This window comes from Dermacentor albipictus, chromosome 6 (assembly GCF_038994185.2).
Source record: "Dermacentor albipictus isolate Rhodes 1998 colony chromosome 6, USDA_Dalb.pri_finalv2, whole genome shotgun sequence".
Classification (NCBI taxonomy): Eukaryota; Metazoa; Arthropoda; class Arachnida; order Ixodida; family Ixodidae; genus Dermacentor; species Dermacentor albipictus.
The window spans coordinates 93,018,271-93,035,804 of record NC_091826.1 but is presented as its reverse complement, the minus strand read 5'-3'; the positions used below and the strand labels follow the sequence as shown (position 1 = coordinate 93,035,804).

At 46.3% G+C, this 17,534-nt stretch overlaps 1 pseudogene; it reads right to left on the bottom strand.

Annotated features, from left to right (window-relative positions):
• Positions 1–10,858: 10,858 nt before the first annotated feature.
• On the bottom strand, positions 10,859–16,878 carry LOC135907529 (uncharacterized; annotated as a pseudogene).
• Between the last annotated feature and the right edge of the window lie 656 nt (positions 16,879–17,534).

The window sequence follows — 17,534 nt, the reverse complement described above, 5'->3', positions numbered from 1 at the left end:
GCTAGCAGAAGGGCGTATTATATTCCGTTGGAGCATGTCCGCGACGTTCTCGTCAATGACTTTCCTCTCGGCTAGCGATACGCGATATGGTCTACGGCGCACGATGGATGTACCATCTGTCTGTATCCGATGCGTCGTAATCGAAGTCTTTCCCAACGAAGCTGAATGCACGTCAAACGAAGCTTCATGTTTCTGGAGCAAAGCAAGCAATTGTTGTGACTGTGAAGGTGTCAGGTCGGAACTGATGGCAGCTGCAAGAGCTGAAGGAGATGCGGTCCGTCCGGTACAAGGAACTTCAGAGGAAGCTGGTTTAAATGAAACAACAGATATAGACTCCGATTCGGTGGCGGAAGCCAATGTAGTGCCTTTAGGGATGAGAATTTTTTCGGATGTCGGGTTTGTAGCGTAGAGAAGCGCAGAGCCATGATCAAACCTAACCAGCCCTGATGCAAAGGTAATCCCTCTTGCGAGACAGCGTGCAGATGGTAATACAAGCACGTCGCCGCAGTCAATCACATCAGACGTAATAGTCACAATGCTTTGATGCCGAGGAGGTAGCGCGGTATCTTCTGCAGCAAGAAAGTGAAGTCGTGCGTCATCTGCATGAAGTGAATATGTCGTGTCGGTCATGTGGAGAACGCCTTGCCCACAGCAGATGGAGGCGGAGGCCGTAGAAAGAAAATCCCATCCCAATATGAGCTGTTGCGCACACGAACTTAGCACTGCAAATTGTACGTAATGCAGAAGTCCATCGATAGAAATACGAGCTGTGCACATGGCGATAGGTCGAATGGCAGCCCCTTGAGCAGCGAGTAGCGTAGGTCCATCATAGGGGGTCGTAACTTTCCGAAGTCGCGAACACAATTCACAGTGAATGACTGAAACACTAGCACCAGTGTCTATTAAAGCTTCTACTTGGACACCTTCTATTACAACCAATATCACATTGCACGGACGCGATGGAGGAATTTCTGTCCTGTCGTTCGATGCAGCTTTTCCTCCAAAAGCTGCATACTTTAGTTTTCCGGACGACGATCGGCGAATTGAGAAGCAGGTCTTAGTGGGGACGTAGAGCGGCGAAGGGGGGACGGCGAGCGGCGTCTCGCAGGACGGTACGGCTGAGCCGTCTCGGATGCTACAGTAGGCGATGGAGAGCGTCCGCGCGGTGGACCATAAGGACGGCGTTGGTCGTGGAAGCTCCCTAAACGTTGAAAAGTAGCTCCGGGCGAAAAGTCATCCCGTTCGTATACGGCATATCCGCGACGCTCGTCTTGCTGGCGCTTGCGGCAAAAACGTGCTATGTGGCTACGATAGCCGCAGTAGTAGCAGATGGGACGAGGAGGACGCCACTGCGGATAGCTGGTTTGGGTAGGTGCGCTGGTAGTCATGGACGCGATGGGGGCCGGTGTTGGTTTTGGAGGCATCGGTGGAACGATGACTGGAGTAGCTGCGGCTACTTGTGCGTACGTGGATGGGGCCCTAGGGGTTAGAGGGTCCGTGTACGCTGCACCAGCCATGGACGCCAATTCCTCCTTGATAACGGCTCGCAGATTGGTATCGGAGGCATGACAAGGCATAGACCCTGCGGCTAAGCCAAGATACTGGAGCTCTTCTCGTATTATTGCGCGTATCATTGCTCGTAAAGTAGGGTCGTCGGCAGTAGTGTTCGGAGTGGTGTCTGGCTGCAACCGTACTGATTCGAGTTCGTCAAGGCGCTGGCAAGTAGCGACGATATCAGCAACGGTAGCGGGGTTCTGGATGGCTAAAGCATGGAAAGCAATAGCTCCGATGCCTTTGAGGGTGTGGCGAACTCTGTCTGATTCTGTCATAGCCGGGTTCACCCGTCGACAAAGAGCAAGCACATCCTCGATGTACGACGTATAAGATTCACCGGTTTGTTGCTTGCGAGTGTCGAGCGTCTTTTTGGCGAGGGCGGAACGAACAGCCGGTGTGCCGAAGATTTGGCGGAGCTGCTGTTTAAAAGCGCCCCAGTTCGTGAAATCAACCTCATGGTTGAAAAACCAAGTCTTGGCCACTCCGGTCAGATAAAAGGCGACGTGACGTAGCTTGGACGCATCGTCCCAACGGTTAGCCGAACTCACTCGGTCGTAGTCGTCCAGCCAATCTTCGACGTCTTCCCCGCGAAGTCCAGCAAACAGATGGGGATCACGCTGGTGTCCACTGACAACCCAATACGGGGAGGCCGGGGTAGCCGAGGCCGAGATGGTGGAAGTAGAAGTGCCTGTTGGCTCGTCCTGCGACATGGTGGCGGACAGCTGGCACAATCGGCGACCCGATCGAAGCTCCAGGAGGTTGAGCGGGGAGTCAGAGGACGGAGGACCGAAAAGCACACTCCACCACTTGTGACGTAGCAGTCGTCACTACGTTTATTCCGACTCGAAGATACGGCGAAGCGATCACGCCCACAGCACGGATCACACTCGAGAGCCAGCCCCACAAGCGATGATGAAGAAGAACCCCATATGAGCCCCACATGATGATGATCATGTACAGATGACAAAGAATAGCTTATATCTCGCTACATAAGGCATAGCATGGTTAGCTTTCGCGAAACTTGGGTGCGATTTTGTAAGAATTCTATTTCTTTATGTCTTTTGCCGCCATTACCGCGCATCCATTGGTCGAAAATGACCGAGCCGCGCCCATTTCGTCTGTCAATCACGCGACGTCAGCCACACGCGAAAACCAGAAACGTCATAGGGACGTTGACGCACTCATTATGCGGAGCATAAGGCATGGATTTTTGGCACCGCCAGAGGCAGGGTTCTTTCTGAAGGATTAAAAAATGGCTGTCCCTCTCATCGCTATGGCCGTGGCTCCTCGCCGTCGGTGACGTGAACACGGAGAGCCAGACGACGCTTTTCACATGCCGGATGACCATTTGGCATTTTCGCCTCTCGAAGGGAATGGTTCGGTTGTTCTGCGAGGAACTGGCGGGGGAACAAAAACGGAGCGAGTGGTAGGGACTGTCGGTGGAGCGGAAAGTGTTGTGTGCGCTGCGCTTCTTTGCCACCGGGAGCTTCCAGGAGTCCGTTGGGAGCGAGGAGACGATTCGTGTATCCCAGTCGATGGTCAGCGAGTGCGTGCGACGGGTGGCCGAGGCTGTTGTGAACGGAGGGGCGCGGAACAAGTGGGTCCATTTTCCGAACACGGCCGAGGGAAACGCAGCCGTGAAGGAGGGTTTTTTTTCAGCGCGGTGCTATCCCCGGCGTCATCGGTTGCATCGACAACAGCCTCATAGCCATTGTCGCACCCAGTCAGCGCAAGGCTGAATTCGCCTGCCGCAAGGGATACTACGCCCTTTGCTGCATGTTCGTAGGTAAACATTACGTTTTCTTCTGCTGATCCTCTTTTCTGTGTTTACGTTTCAGATCTGCGAAGCGGACACGGAGATCCTGGTCGTGGACCCTCTGCGACCGGTGTCGGACCACGACGCGTTCGTTTGGCGGACGACATGGCTGCGTCTGCGGTTCCAAGCGGGGCGCATCGTGAATCATGGGGAATATACCTCATCGGCGAGACTAAACATTTCTTTTTCTGGCGCAGTCACGCTTCATTAGCGCAGAACGCCGTGTCCGCTCCAACCCTAACTTTTAACGAAATTACAAGCACATGATTAAGGCGCGAGTAAAACAAAATGAAGATATTGACTGCCACCATTGGCAATGTTCGAAGCGTTAAGTTACAAGCACATTATGTGCCTGCGAGGAGGAGACGAAATCAAAACGTACTAGTGCTGACTGCACCCAGTGCCTGCAAGAAGCAGAAGAAATGAACACACATTAGTCCTGCTACTACTACTCCCATCGATAGCACCAACAAGTGTTGATTTGTTCTCCTTGTGGAAGGCACCGAGTAGTGCACTTGGAAATTGGTTAACAGTTTGTGTCGTGTATGCACGTGCTTAACTCATGCTTTTACTTGGGACTTACAACCTCTGAATTCTGCCTTTGTTGAATGGTGCTGTAGCTTTCCTCAGTTAACAACTTTCGTCTCGACAGAGGAATACTCAATGTACTATTTCCATCTTCGTGCAGGTGACAGTGGCTACCGATTGGAACCGTGGCTCTTGAGACCAGTTCTCGGCCATCCTCCAGTGCAGACAGCCGAGGGGCAGTACAATCCAGCGCATTACGCCATGCGTCCCGTAGTTGAGAGGTGCATTGGGCTCTTAAAGAGTCGTTTGCGCTGTGTTCAGCGTTATCGCAACCAACTCCACGAGCCGGAACGCTCGGCCAACATTGTCGGGCCATGAGCCGTGTTGCAGAACCTTCGCCTTTCTGAGGGCGACATAGAATCGGGCGATGACAGCGACGACGACAGCAGCAGCAGCAGTAGTAGTGAGCTCGACTGTTATGGCGATACCATTCCGCAACGTCTGCACCGAGACACTTTGGGTCAAGAATCAATTATTTCAGAGGGCGGGCTGTTCGCGACTCTGTGATTGGCATGTGAGGCCGAACCCGTGCGCAGCACATGCGTTACCTGAGGAGTGTGCAACGGCAGCTGCGACGTTAACAGCGGCTTCAGTATCGCAAGTGTATGCACACAGTTGTAACATAACAAATGACAAATAACTGCATTGTGCATTTCATGCTGTGAAATTGCAGACACATTTCCCATGCTAAGCTTTAGTTGATGTTTACATAATGCAAAACATAATGATTTGTTGAGAAACGTAAAAGTTGTGTAGTGAAGGGTTATGTAAAGCCTGCATTCATAATAAACGAAACAGTATGTTTAGTTGTGACATATAACATTGAAAGCAAACTACAAATAGGTGCATTTTCAAAGTGTCTGCCACGATTTGCTTGCTGCTGCGGTCGTCACCTAGATGCCCTGCGTACCATTCATGTAGCCTGCAGTTGTCATTTTTATTCTTGCTCGTATCGGTGAGAGTTCTCTTGTCCCCTTACGCATTGACGAACATAAGCACCTGCCTCCTCGCTTTCTACTCGCGCAGACATGCTCATAAAAGCCAATTACATTTCGCTTTTACATAGACGGCATAGAAGATACCCAACTTATCAAGAACAATACTGTACACACCACGAAAACATTCTATTTCCAAGCATTCCCCTCTTCAGGGGCCTCATTTCCTGCACAATGATTACACGGGCTACTGCGCCTTTCCAGAACTTGGCTACAACCGACGCGATAGTACGCTACGAATACACAGAAGTGGCCACAACACAGGCTCTAAATCAGACCATGCTGGACACTGGGAGAATTCCTTTTACTCGCACTCAAGACAAATGCGTGGGCGCCATTTAGAAGACAGAATTTTCGAGTTACTAGTTCCTGGCGTTTGAGCTCCTTGGCCTTATCTTTTGCGCGTTCTGCCGGGACAAGCAACACAATCCCGTGTTATCACTATTGACAGTTGCTCGCTGCGTTTTCCACAATCGTGAGTACCGAAAGCAGGCTTAAATTGTTGTGGGACACTACGAATGTTAAGAAACTTGTCGCAGAAAGATTCAGGGCCGGTATTTTGTAGCGATGCCTTTTCCGATTCTATTCTTTTTCAGACTTTTCGCGCTTGGCCAGTGGCCAGAGCGACGGTCTGCCCATATTATCAACTGGATCAGACGGCCGTGTGTGGTGGATGATAAAAACAGCATAGAATAAGGCATAAGGCATCGCTACAAATTAGCGGCCCTGTACGCGTCGAACTAACTTCGTCACCACGGCCGAGCTGCTTTACGCTGCGTCACGACAGGCGCGGCGAACGTGCCTCATATGTAGCAAAAAAAGTATTGAAAATAATTTTCAACAATGTTGGGCTTCAGGGAAAGCGCCATGAACTTGTCTTGTCAGTCCATTAAAGCGCGAAACCCAACTGCGCACTACGGCCGAGCTGCTTTTCGCTAACCGCGTCACAGTGCCAGGCACGCCCACTGCGCATTAAAGGTGCCCCAAAAAGTAACGAAATTAGTCACAATTATGTTGGCGGTGAGAAGAAACGCCAAAACTTTTCGCAGTAATATTCAGTACATGCAAAACTGCATCACAGCACCTTGTGTGACTAGCGAGTCCAAAAACTACAGAAATTAGTTAGAATAGTATTGGGGCTCATAGAAAGCGTCAGAAACATCTCCCAAGATGATTCATTATTTCAAATTACCTGCACCACGAATGGCCGCGCTGTTTTTCGTTAACTGCCTCACAAGTCTAGCGTGGGTGCGGTGCCGTAAGCCTAATTGCTTAAAATGCATCGCAGACTGTCGAAAAAGATTGCTCAGCTTGCCGTAGTCGAATAGTGCAGCGGTGTCATGCCGAAGTTGAGAAGGAACGTAAGTATTTGCAGGGAGCTCCGTAAACCAGGCTAAATTCAAACATAGAAAAACAAGCCGAACAGGCCAACGCTGCAGATGCCCGGCCGGCCTCTCTCGCTTCGGTGGTGTCTGACAAATGACGCATGCACCTGGCTTGTCATTCGCCAATTCGCCTGTCACTAGGTGACGGAAGTGAGCCGCAAAGTATTATTTATACACAGATATATTTACTTTTGCCGGGAAAGAATAAAAAATGAAACAATTCCTGTAACGTTATTTTATATACTATTTTTTTTCGATGCTCGCGGCAGCAAGTGGTCGGCGTTGTTACTATAGCGTGACGTACTTCCTGTTGCCAATTTTGGCCGATTAACCCCTCTTGTCATATTTCTTTCTTATAGCACTGTGTCAAAGGGCAAATGAACGTGAAAATACGCTGGGAGAGAAACAAATCCACGAAGCATGAACTTCGAAGCAGTAATGGAGCCAACTTTCAATCGCTCAACTCTACATGCCATCGTTCATGATACCCAGAGTTGCTCTGGCAGCACTTGTGAGCTTTCCACAATAAAATTATTTGTCTAATCGTCCTGAGCAGCTAGGATACTTCCGAAAACTACTTCGCAACATCCAAAGGTCTGTTATCTAAACTTGCGCACGCAAGACATTTATAGAGCAACGCTGAAGATTTTTTCCCCCTGTCAACGTATTCCCATCTTTAGGTTCCCGCTATCCGCCTGTCAAGCGCTTCTATACACCTTTCCACTGAAGCCCGCTTGGGCTCCGCCATACTGCGCCGCTAGCGACGTCTGACGGCGACGCCATCTTGGGCTGTTGGCTCTCCAGGCTTTCGGTCTAGCCGCGCACACTCAACGTAACGTGTGTCTAATACCTCTCGTTTTCGTTCTATAAAAGCCTTGCGGAAACGTTGGCTTGATTAATTTGTACATCTCCAGGGCCTAGATCACTGACACAAAGGCTAGCATCGCCAGTGTTTCGCGTGTTCTGGTGTGGGTGCACGTACCGTGCGCGCTCAACGTGCGTGCTCACGCTCCGGATGGCGCCGTCATCTGCACAGTCGGCCACGCCTTGCGCTGGTGCGTCTAAGGAACCCGTTGACTTGGGAGGTAAGACCACTCACTATGTTCCCGATTTATTTCACCGCTTTGATGTTCACGACAGCGTCGTATTGACAATTCTCCAAGCGAGCACGATGAAATGGCATGCTCGCACTAGGTCTCCTTGCAAATTCAACATTGCGCCAGGGCAGATAGCCAAATGCCGCTACTTCAACGCTGTATAACCGGCCGGTGGTGCAGAAGTTTTCTGCTGGCTCTGGTAAATCTTGAACTGCAATAGCACCTTAATTCCAAGACGAGCGCTCGCTGTTTTTTACGAGATCAGTTCTTCCGTTACGACGTCGTGCTTCGCATGTTTTCGGAGGCATTCAAAATCGGTGGTTTATTGAAGCTAATGAACGAAAGCTCGCCTTTGACTCGCAGTGATCTGCTCCAGCATTAGACCGAGCTCTGCCGTCAGATTTTTCTCTCTTGCCGGCGTCGAATTGCTGCCGTACGGTGCAACGATCCGGATCGCGTTGGTTGAGCTCACAGCTTAATTAGGGCGGGTAGGCGACAGCCTACAATCGTGATCGAGAGGCTCAAACGCGATAGATGGATCGTGAATGTGTGGATATGGATAGAATAAAATCGCCGTTCAAAGCGCCCGTGCGACAGCATTAGAGTTGCAAGCAGTAAGTCATGATTTATGACATAGTTGTAGCCTGTCGTTGCTGTTATTGCCTTCATCATTTTTCAGCATTTGTCATGTGCAATTTATGAATGCAAATCGTTATCCATCTAAGAACACCAGCAAACCTATCTTAAGCTTCATTTTGTTGTTCTGGCCTTTTTTCTAGATGGCCGCAGTTATGACCATCCTGACCTGGTGAAGAGATGGCTAGACGACATGCGAGAGTGGCCTGCTGTGAGAGCCCCGGATATAATTTTTTATCTATAGAATTCCAAGGCATGCGACCTGCAGGCTGTAAGGAGTTACAGATCACTGGAGTCGTACAACTATTTCCAGAGTGGATGGGTTGGAAAACTGTTCGTCCACTGCATTGACCTGGAGCTCAGCTGTGTGAAAGGGGAAGTGTCTCCATCGCAAGCTCTCAGTGGCACTCCCCGTACTACATGGGTTTGTGCAAAAAAAAAGTGGGGAGGTAATCACAGCTGGCTGCACATGTATGGCTGGCCGAGGTAAAGTCTGCAGCCACGTTGGAGCCATTTTATGGAAAATTGATAGGCAGTTTGTCAAGGGTTGACAACCAAGACGGGCACTGACCAAACAGCAGCCTGGAACTCGGGCACAAAGCGAAATGTTCAGCCTGCTCTGCTTGAAGATATAGACTTTCATCTGGAGCAAGGCACTGTAGATCCTCAGCCTGCGGGGTGTTCAAGGCCAACGTTCGTGCCACCAACAGAAGAAGACATACGAAAGCTGCATGAAGAGTCGCCATTTCCTGACCTTTTTACCATTCCTGGTACGTATTTCAGATGCCACACTACTGTCATATGATGCACTACTAGTGGGAATTTAATGAGTACATGAATGGCAGCACTTTGGTTTTATATAGGATAGGCATGGACAAAAAATTGTGCCTTCAGCCAAATTATGCAATCAGCAGTGATATGAAAGTATTAATCTGTTTATAAATTATTAGGAGCTTGCTGTGCACTTATACTCGTACTTACCATAAAAGTATTGACATTTTGTAATTGCAGGTGTTTATTGTAAACGCGACTATGATGAGAGAATGTGGATAGCTGAAATGTTTTTTGTTCCGCAAGCAGCGATAAAAACCCAGAGTCTGGATGAAGCACTGCAATGTGTCTGCAGTTTACCGCCTTCATCATAAGATAGCTTGTACTAAGCGGGGATTACATTTTTAATGCAGAGGAGGAAACTTGCTATCTCAGTGCTCCAGAAGTTTTGTTAAAGCAAAAGAGGTATTGAATATGTGTTGTGTGCTGTGTCATACAACGTTTCTGTTTTGCTGAGAACACTATTTTGGATAGACGAGTTTAATGGCCCTTGTGTGATGACTGGAATATATAATTTGAAATGGTCATCTTGTAATTGAGTGCACTGCATGGACAAGCGCAGCTACAATTTCTGTCTTTCAAGGGCAGCAATAACTTCGAAATGAAGCATAGAGCTGTTCAAACAACCACTACCTTATAGTAGCGTACTTCATTGGAAAATCAAATTTGTACATGTGGAAGCTGTGGCTCTGCAAAAAACTTTCAACGCTGTTGTGCGATATCCTTGATAAAATCAAATAACCTAAAAATTTGTCATGCCTTTGTATTGCTACTTGTTAATCTGCACACCATGGCACATTTGCCTAACTCACTAGTTAGTGTAGTGGTATTGAAGGGATGATGTTGGTTGGTTACGTAGTACCATTATCTTTCACTGTTTTCATGCAGGTACACTCCTATACGAAACACTGAATGCGCCTCCACGGCAACAGCATCTTGCAGCGGATATTCTTGTGGAAAACACGCATGGGGACCACACAGGGGACAATGCTCCAAATGGCTGTGCATTGTGCTGTGCGTTTTATGATAAGTATGTAGCCTTATCTACAGCAGCTACTGCTACTCTCAGCTTGAAGACTGCCAACCAGTCTTCTGAGCTGTGGATGGTTTCTCGCAGACTGCGCCTGACTGCGTCAAATGTGGCCAAAGTGTCAAAAAAGGAAACAACCGCAGGAAAAAAAGCTGCAACAAGAATGCTTTGCCCAGTGTTCTCTGGCAATGCAGCCACAAAACATGGAAAACAAATGGAGGCAGTTGCCCGCGCTCAATTCTCGAAAAAAACAGGTTTTTTAGTTAGAGAAGTCGGTACGTCAGTACACCAAAATCTTCCGTGGCTTTCGGCTAGCCCTGATGGCATGATTGACAATCCAAATGCCATTGTTGAAATAAAATGCCCATATGTTCATGACATCACGCAGCCAATTGGGCAAGGAAAGTATGATGTCAGGCTGAGCCAGGGCGGGACATTGTTCCTAGCTGAAAATGGGCCAAATGGCTATTACAGTCAGGTGCAACTTCAGTTGCTGTGCACTGAGAAGCCACTTTGCTTTTTTATGTATGGAGCGCTCAAAGTGATGTGCTCATTAATGTCCCTTTTGACCCTGCCTACATAGCCAAAAATATGCCACGGTTAAAGAAATTTTACTTTGCTGAATTGCTTCCACGCATGGTAGACATGCACAATGATGGAAGTCTAGATATACCTAACGAGTACTCAACAATTTGTCAAATTTAAAACCATGCCAAATAAATAAATATGAGTGTAAGTACTTTTCAGTACTGCACTGGAGTACTTGAAAAAGAGCATGGGGCATAGGAAATGTTGCAAATGATACAGCCATGGAGATTTGCGATCCACTTCCACTGTGCTCTGCTATCTCATTCAACACTTTAGCTGCACCACAGAGTACAAGAATAGGATGCAAAGGTATAACATAAAACCAATACAAGCAAGTCTGTTTATTCTCCTAAGCAATTGGCTTCCTGATCAATTCGGACTTCATGTTGCAGAGTCCTGCACATACAAATACCATGTTGCTAATGCTTTTCTTTGACCGTATGGGAAGTGCTTGCTTAAAGATCCTGTAAGTCTTAATCCTGTTTATTGCACGCTCGACATGAATTCGAACAGATGCAATGCGTCTTGTGCTCGTCACCTCTTTGTCACTCAGCTGTGGTTTTCCTGAAATTGTAATGCAGAAGTTAGCACTTATGCAACATGCCCAAGGATCAGTGTTCTCAATTTTTTTATAATCAGTGTATGATAGTTTTATACATGCGCTCATTTTTATGCAAGAGTGATCTTGCAGAAAGGGGCCCACAGACTCAGAAGCATGAGGAAGACCTACTATTATTTCCTTCTCTCCGCATAGTGTCTCTAAAGTATTTGATGTAGTAGTTCTGCGGAAACCCACAAGGTGGAGAGAAGTAATGAATAAAGGGAAAAGCAGGCATCCACCTGTTCGTAGCAATTGCTACAAAGGAAACCCATACGGGTTCCTCGAAAGAAAAGCGTCATAGTTGAAGAAAAATTTGTCCTGCTCCGGGACGAATTTTTCTTCACCTATGAGGCTTTTCTTTCGAGGAACCTGTACGGGTTTCCTTTATAGCAATTGCTATGAACGGGTGGATGTCTGATTTTCCCTTTATTCGTTGTCTCTAAACTAATAAGTAAACAGTCCATCTTTCCTTCAAGGTAGCACATGTAGCCTAGCTTCGACGTCGACTTTCACTGCTCCTTTCTACAAAACCCTGGGCTCATCTTTAAAATGCTGTCAGGCAAGAGGCTAGAACTTCTTAGTCTCAGCAATGTGGATGCCACGCTGTCGCTGTTGTCACGTACATGCCATGCAGCATGAATTCACTGAGAAAACTAAACACGTTCTGCTTGCTGTGCTTATGAAGTGATGTTTCATCATTACTCTTCAAATAAACAAGTGGTTCTAGTCTGCATCCAGGTCAACAGCTTAAATGAAACTATGCCATGATGAAACACAAAAAAGGCATTTTAGGTGTCAAAGCTAAAATATGCAGAAAAATCGAACGAGGCACTTATACGTCTTCTAAATGTTCGAATAAAATGGTACCACACCCTTAATCTGTATATTAGCTAAGTAGGCAGGGTAGAGACGGCGGGGATAAAATATGAATTTTTCCTGAACATCCAGGCTCTAGTGATTACTTAAGCGCATGGAATCCATTACACTATATTCAAGGCTTTGTCCTATTTTCTTAAAATTTAGTGGCATGTGTACTGGTACCAAAATACCACATGCTGTTATTGTGGTGTTACATATTGTGCCAATACAGAAAGCTAAAAATAAATTTCTTGACATATTTTTACTAAAACCTTAAACAGCACAATATAGCATTTAAGAGGTACAAAACAAGCGACACGCATTATAATACATAGGTAAGCTTCAGTTTCCTTGTGCACTAAGGCTGCAGCTGCTTCGTGCAATTCTAGTAAACACATGCATATGTATAGTACTAAAGCTGTAACCATTCACGTCAAGAATTCTGAAAAAATGGCAGGTCAGCTTATAATTATAAGGTACAGTACTTGCAGCCTCAGACGATAAAGGACCCTGAACCAAAGAAAACATGCCCCTAGCTTTCTGCGCCATCTTTGTTAGGCCCCACCTTAAACCGCAATGCTTTGCACTTTTACTAACACACCTTCATTCCACCCAGCAAAGCACTAGAGCTCTAATTAACAGCACAACAACAATGATAAATAAGAGCCCCATACCTTTCGTAAATGCCGGTGTGTTCACTCGAACGCCTTGTAGTTGCATTTCATCTGTGAGGGCGAAACCCCTGTCTGCCATCACAACATCGCCATGTACCAGGTAGTCGCTGATGCCACTGCTGTTGGTAATGAATTTGTCCGAGGCACGCCCTCCATAAGCTTTGGACACAAACATTATAAACCCATTTGGGGCAATTGCTACAAGAAACTTCACGTTGTTGTGTGCTTTGTAGCTGCTGAATGTTTGTGCCCTGGCCATTAGCTTTTCGGGGCGCTGCAAAAACACCTCTGTGCAATCAAGAATGCATGTGGTGTCGTCATGCTTATTTTCAATGAAGGAATCTGGCATGCTGTTTTGAATGTGGGATTTTGGCAGCCAGATTACAACCTTCTTCATGATCTTGCAGAGCAGGCTGAGTATTTATGTCACGTCGTTGCTAACACTTGACACAGAGATTTGAAAAATCCGTGCGAGGTGTCCATACAATAGCCCAAGGTGAAGCCTCATGAGACAGAGTAATAACTGGTCAGTACGTGTTAGAACACTTGGCTTCTTTGCCAGGATTGAAACTGCTCTTATGAGCCTCTCAAACACGGTCTGGGATATACCAGTGTAAAATAAGATGTCGTCACTTGATAGCGATTCAGCAAATGATTTTCCAGTGAACCCAATGGGGAGGTGCTGGACATATGTGTGGTCTTCATATGAATTGTCCCCCCACTGTGTCCATCGGTCGCACATTTGCACCTGTGGGCAAAAGTACATAAGCATTCAGAAACCCGCAGGCTTATTATGTTGAGTACATGGTTAGTATGAACCACATAAGTAAGCACTGGCAGATGGATATCAATCTAAAAAAGACCGTTCTATTATCTATAACCAGAAAAAAAAGCACATAAGCCTTCCAGTACATCCTGAACAACATTCCTCTTGCACCTGTTCATGAGCGTAAGTACCTTGGCGTGACACTAACATCTGACTTCAGGTGGGATTCTCACATTAACAATATCACATCAACCGCAATAAGACTGCTATACTTCATTAAGAGACGCCTTAAACTAGCACCATCTGAAACAGTTACTCGCATATAAAACACTTATAAGAGCGGTTCTAGAGTACGCCAACACCGTTTGGTTCCCGTTTACTAACAAGATGATTAAAAAACTTGAAGGGGTACAGCGAAAAGAGCTGAGATACATATATAATAGACTTTCCATCACAGACTCACCAACAGCATTGCTGAAATGGGGAGAACTTCTAACCATGGATAACAGAGCCAAGCTGGCTAGACTAAAAATCATGTATCAGTTAATACACAATCAACTCAAACTGCCTATTATGAAATACATATCAACGTCCTCAAATAGAATAAATCGTCATAAACTCACACACACATTAAGCGAATTTTCATTCCGCACTGCTATTTTCAAATACTCATTTTTTCCAAGGGCGACACGCGAATGGAATAATCCTAACACTGACAGCTCATCCTTAGATACGTTTGGTACCCTGATTACGGATCAACTATACGTATTGCAGCAATAATTCTTTTCATTATTTACGTAGTTCCTTGTTGCCTTGTTATTTTAACGGTGTTTGTGCTTGAATATAATTACGGCAATGATGCAATATATTTCTTGTTAGCATTATTGTAACCTTGATTGTTGCGTGACTTTTACTACCTCAATACTGACCCTGTAACTGGTTTCTGCAACTATAATTATTGTTGTCATATCCTTTTCGTTCTTGTTATTCTCTTGTATAATCATGTAATCAAATTGTTAAATGCCCAAATACTTTATTGTATAAGATTTATTATGTAACACCTTATACCATGTTCCTGTGTATCACGTACAGCCCTTCCTGTTACAATCCGTGATGGGATTCACAGTATCAATAAATAAATGAAATAAGTAAGCATAAACTCCAATATATAAAGATATTTGTCACCATAGAATAGGTTTTGCTACGATGCAGATTTTACTCTCTGGATATAACACTATTATGCATCTGCAGATTATAGACACTTCACATTTGTACGCAAGCATGTTTGTTTTGCACCTGGCGTAGAAGGCAAGGTGCAAAAGCTTGTTCCTGGCACAGCAAAATCTGCATGTGCTGTTTGCTTATGCCTAGAAGTGCAGCTTGGCCCGTGTTTAGAAGAAGCAATACATTTTTGTGCCAGCATCGAATTTACCGCCGTAGAAAGCTTGGCAGTGTCTGCCTGCAGCTTATGAAACAGGCTTCTCTAGCTCCGTACTTTGTGCCTATACAGTACTTAGGCGCTGCTTGAGCCTACCAGAGCTGAAGCACTCTCAAAACTGCTGGCCGTGCACTTGTGTGTTCCCTTAGAACAATGGACACAGCTACAAGGTTAACTATTCTTAAAGGAAACACAGAGTGCAAGCTTGAGCTCGGTGGACAGTCACATACTGGCACCACAATCACAACTCGCACAAAGACTGAGAAATGCAGATAGCACATCCTGTACACTCCCTCCCAGTGGGCACATTGCTGTTAGCATCACCGAACCAAACAACACTCTGAAATGTGGATTGTCTGAAGCAACAGCTTCAGAGTCTGTGTAAATTGTTTTGTTTCGCAACCACTCAGGCACACAAATCAACAGCAACGACTACTTTAAAACATCCATGGTATGCAAAAAAAAGCACTAACTGATCAGCCTATTGTGGCCCTTGCTCACATTTTGAAAGAATATATGCCTGCGCTTGCAATTTAGTTTTGCCATTCCTACAATGTAAACATACATCTTGCCACAAGTAATCACAATCGTGCATTTTCAGAATGCTTTCTGACCACAGTTGCTTACATGCCTGACCTCCTGACGCTGCTATGTGTAGTGTACTGACCGTTCTACGAAGGCAGATGTGTTAATTTTGCTGAAGGCTATAAAAATTGCATATGGCAGGTGATTGCGGTCGGCACTGGTCTTTGGGACCAGCATCGACTGGAATGATCTGCCTACATTGCAGCCCCTGCATTTTTCAAATGTGCAATTTTAGAAATTTTCTAATAAAGTGCACCTGCTTTGTTACTTTTCTGTGAATTCCTAGAACTAATCCTGTATTTCTTACTCTTCGAATGTATTCTCGCCCCTCTTCTCTGCAATGTACAATTATGTATCTTCAGAGTATCAAAAATAAATAAATACTGTTTATCTGCTTTTTTTACTTTTCTACTGTTTTACAAACTCTCACTACTCCCTGTAGCTCTTCGCAGCCTTGAGGGTACTTGAATAAATAATTACATAGACATACCATTGCTGCAGCACTTCGACTTGCATTCCATTCCTGCTGTTCACCACCTGTGTGCTGCAAGTCTTGCTGCTCACTGCCAGTGTCCTGCTCCCCAGAATTACTGCCTGTGTCTTGCTGCTCCCTGCTGGCGTCCTGCTCCCCAGAAGGAGCAGCGTGAACTGCCTCATGATTCTGTAGTAAAACAAAAAGAGTGCTTTTAATTGCAGTGCTTCCACTTGAACGTGGTGCTGCAGTTGCAAATATAGCACATTTAGTGCTAAATACGCACACGTGTGCCCACCTTTATGGGATAAAGCTGTACGATGGCCTTGGCAGCAGCGATTGCAGCATTTTCATCTTGTTCCTGAAACAAGTATATTTAGACGTGACATACACACTTTGTGTGTGTGTGTGTGTGTGTGTGTGTTTGTGTGTGTGTGTGTGCGTGCGTGCGTGCGTGCAATAAAAGTAAGACACGCAAACATCCAAAGGACAGGGAAGGTCCCTGATAATGCTAAATAATATATCGAAGCGCTGAACAGCAGTGGTGAGGGCAGTGATTTGTGAGTGAAACCTCGTCGCCAGCGAAGCCTGCTGTGTCGTACGCACCTAAGTGCAGTGTACGCCCGCAGCACCTGCGTGATAACTACAACTGCGCAATTATCTTATCAGCCATCGGCACGGTTGGGTGAGCGGCAGCTTTTTAGTCACCGCCTCCGTGTCGCAGCTAGCTCTTTGGATAGGAAATACAGTTGTAAACGCGCGAACGCAGTGCAACGCAGCGAAGAGATCGTTCTCTTAAAACGTTAACCCATACGTTGGTTTATTTGCAGAAGCTCTGCGCTAGTCACTAGCACGAAAGTAGCTTTCCCTCTTAAGAGCGATGTGTTCTCTTGAACTTCGAGGATGCATACCTTAATAGAAGCGGCAGCACAGAGCAGACGCAGACCTTCGCGGGAGGCGTCATCCTGTAAGCGCGCGATAAGAAAACGTTACCTCGCGCAATTACGGTGTTTCGGGCATTGCACAGCTCTCGTGGAACAGAAAAAAAAAGAATTGAACCGTTTCCCCGGAAGCGTCTTCCAGAAAATCGGTATCCCCCGTGTCGAGATGGAGGCTGCATGCCAGTGAGGTTGGTGGTAGGTTCTGGGCAGTCCTCTGAAAAAGCGCCACCAATTACTGACGTTTCGGTCGACAAGAAGTCTCGTTATGCCTTTTTCTTTGGCTGTTCACTGTCGTACTTCACTAGACGTCGTCGTCCTTTAAGCACCTGTAACGAATAATTTTGTATCAGGAGACGTTTTGGCACCCATGTAAACAGGCTTTACCTTTCTCTCGTATCCGAGGCGAAGCATAGTCACGGGGTCTTGATCGCTGCGCTTACCGTCAACAAAATGCATAGAACACACGCGTGACGATGGCGAAGGGACGAAATCTTTTCAATTCGCTGCTGCGATCCACTGTCTCTTTAAATTCGCATCAGCTGGAAACCTATGTAACAAATAAATGTTGCAGCCGCACTCCTCCTGCACCACGTCGTGCGTGCCGCACAGCTGTTTTCTTGCAGCATTCCTCTTCTTTTGATTGTTGCTACAACCGTAAACAGCGCAGTGATGCCCTGTT